Source organism: Anneissia japonica, unplaced genomic scaffold (assembly GCF_011630105.1).
Source record: "Anneissia japonica isolate Jap-2015-1 unplaced genomic scaffold, ASM1163010v1 scaffold1889_len2455224_cov183, whole genome shotgun sequence".
NCBI classification, from domain to species: domain Eukaryota; kingdom Metazoa; phylum Echinodermata; class Crinoidea; order Comatulida; family Comatulidae; genus Anneissia; species Anneissia japonica.
Window position 1 is genome coordinate 1,969,924 of NW_022752980.1, and position 3,416 is coordinate 1,973,339.

A 3,416-nucleotide genomic window follows, 5' to 3' on the forward strand; every position below is an offset into this window, starting at 1 on the left:
AGAGACGTTAGCCAGTTGTGCGAGGTATCGGCTGAGATTTGTGGAGTACAATTCAAAAAACAACTATAGGTCTAATAATGAATTATTGTGATGTTAAATAGACAATGTTAGCTATCAAGGAGCGACGTTGTTTTTCATTGGGACCTTCGTCCCTTCAAGGATAGGCCTATACCATCCTAGCTAGTCTAGGCCTAGAGTAGGATAAGGCTAGCGCGACATGCGGACGTTGGTATGTGTTGGTTAGTCTACAAACGTCGCCTAAAGTAATTGAATTTACCCGGCAGAACGAAAGATGGAAACTCCGCTTTTCAGTCGTCTTAGGCCCTTGTTTTTTTGACAAACATTGACCTTTCAGAGGTCAAATCGCTGTCAAGAATATGAATTGGCTGCTTCGCAGCAACTAACAATATTATCTCTCAAATTGCAAGAAAGAATGATGACAACTTTTTAATTTCTTTTTTAATGAAATTGGAAAGCGAATTATCATTTTTGAAATGCTTTAACATTTCCATCATAACTGTACAAGGCATAGAATGTATCATCTTTTAATCTAATTTCAATATGTTCATGCATACACAACTCATTATGTTCGACCCAGATGAACTTAGGTCATTTAACCTTTCCGTCTTTAATCACTCGACCAAGTTTATCCACCACATAACCACCGAAAATACAAGTATCTTCATCATCAATAACATTTATATCTTTACGCTTATTCATATGCAATTTGAATGACTGTCTGGCACTAAATTTGGTTTGTTCGTTATCAGAATTTAAACACTGGAATAGGAACGATAACTTAGAAGCAAACTACACACTGTGAACACAGCGTGGAGGATTTTAACGCAAAGCTCCACTCAATTTTGTCTCCTCTCTGGTGACACGTTTAAAAGCTAAATGTGTTTAGATATATCTTAATGTGCTTAGGATCTTTACGTGTTTAGAATTAGGTATTTGACATCACGATGTCAAATACCTAAGCACATTTAATGTTAAACACGTCAGAAACCTAAACACATTAGGCGGACCTAAACACGTTTATCTTTTAAACGTGCCACAAACGACAGGACAACATTGTGTGGATCTTTGCTTTTACAGTGACACATGGTTACAGGATTAATAATACCTAGACCCCCTTTGCTACATGGTATAAACATGAGGTATCTGTTAGATGACGTAGGTACTTAACAATTATATTGTCATTTTTTTTCAATTTCTTTAATGTAGTTGACATATTACACAGAGCTTTGACAATTTATCTTTGACAATGCCATTTCATTATTCGCCTTTATTATAGCTTAGCCACATTTAGGAGTGGGGAAAAATCAATTAGTGTCATATTTACTTTGAAATCATTGCAGATTTCCAATTGGGCGTCAGATACTTTTCCATCTAAACTTACATCGAATCCTAAGTAGGCCTATTTGTATTTGCCCAGCTTTGAAATTGTATCATAATAATTAATTCTTTTATTCATTCATCAAAAACATATTTGATATAAAATAGACATCGAAAATGACAAAAAAGAACAACACCAACAAGGGAAAAAATTACAGTAGAAAAAAAAATAGATATTGCGTCTCTTAAAGCTTTGACAAATTTACATAAAATGTTAGGTCTTTACTATTACTGTACAATTATTTCCCGTCCGGTGCCCGTGTAATAAACCACATTTTGTATGTTTTACATTCATACCTGTTAATTCAGCAAGTTTTGTTGTTTTGTCACACATGATACAGAACTCTTGTTAATTATTTGTACTCATTGCAACATCATCATATTCCTGTACAGGATTTGGTATCATGGGCTGTTACTCATTACCCATCGAATCCAAATATCAATACCCTTATGCTTAAGGTCAGCTATCGCTGTTTTCATGCAGAATAATAATAGGTCCTTGTAAACCATTCCTCTGCTTCTCACCTTTTGGTTTTCAGACAGTCACTGGATTTCAATAACTCTTCTTTCTAATAACTTATTAAATACTTATAACAGCTTAACAGAACTAATTTCACAGTAACAATTTTCTAGAATACATACTATTTAAGAAAAATAACAACGCTGATAATGACGATGATGATAATAATGATAATGATAATAATGATAATAACAAGATAATCTGCGATTACAAGCCCTCGCCCTGTTGCGCCGTATCTATTATAGTCAATTCTCCTGATCCGCTGGTTGTATTAGGGGTGTAATATTACTAACCATACGCATCAGGTCAAGTGAGCCGAGCGGATTAAGGTGCACGTACTATGTGCGGAGTAGATCGACTGTATGAGGTTCGAATCTCCCTCTCGTTTTGGTTTTCTTAACATTATAATTTATTATCAATATTGTTAACTTTTTAATTTATAGAATACATTTTTCATATTTATAATTATTGACAATTATTATCACTTTAATAAGAATAAAATTGAGACATCAGGTTATGAGATATATACGGCCAGAAAATATTCTAAAATCTGCATCTTCAATCATACCCTCGCTTCCTCCTTCGGAGGGGAAGGTAATGACCTAATAATAATAATAATTATTATTATAATGCAAATAACAATAGGCTATTTTTATACAATGAACCTTTGCGACAATCAACAATTCGTTTCACATTAATTTCACTTATTATTATCAACTCAGGGTTATATTAATTGAGCTCAATAATTAACAATCATGTAATGCGTTGCCAATAGATAGCAATTGAAAACATTTATTTTAAATAGATGTCAGTGGTCTTTGACCTTCGATAATATCGCCAGATATCCGGGGCTTGGCAATATGGACAACAGCTGTTTCGACACTCCCTTTTGGCATGCTACATGTATTATATTTTTTATGAATAGAAAGGCTATGAGAAACAATTAGCAAATTAAATTAATTCATTCACAATGACAAGATATGAATAGTACCGCTGTACGTTGCAAACGATGCTTTCTTCAATAGAGCAAATACAACAGCAATTTCTTGCACAACAATGTTAAGTGCAACGAGGGTGTGATGAAGATGACTGTTAATTTGCTGACAACCTAACCTATCACCCAGTCGGTCAGATTTTATTAACTACTAATATTATAATAGAAACAAGTTACCTTTCAGAGATAATGGCTTAATAACAATAATAATAATAATAATAATAATAATAATAATAATAATAATAATAATAATAATAATATAATAATAATAATAATAATAATAATAATAATAATAATAATAATAATAATAAAATATTATAATAGAAACAAGTTACCTTTCAGAGATAATGGCTTTATAATAATAATAATAATAATAATAATAGTAATAATAATAATAATAAAAATAATAATAAAATATTATAATAGAAACAAGTTACCTTTCAGAGATAATGGCTTTACAAAATAATAATAATAATAATAATAATAATAATAATAATAATAATA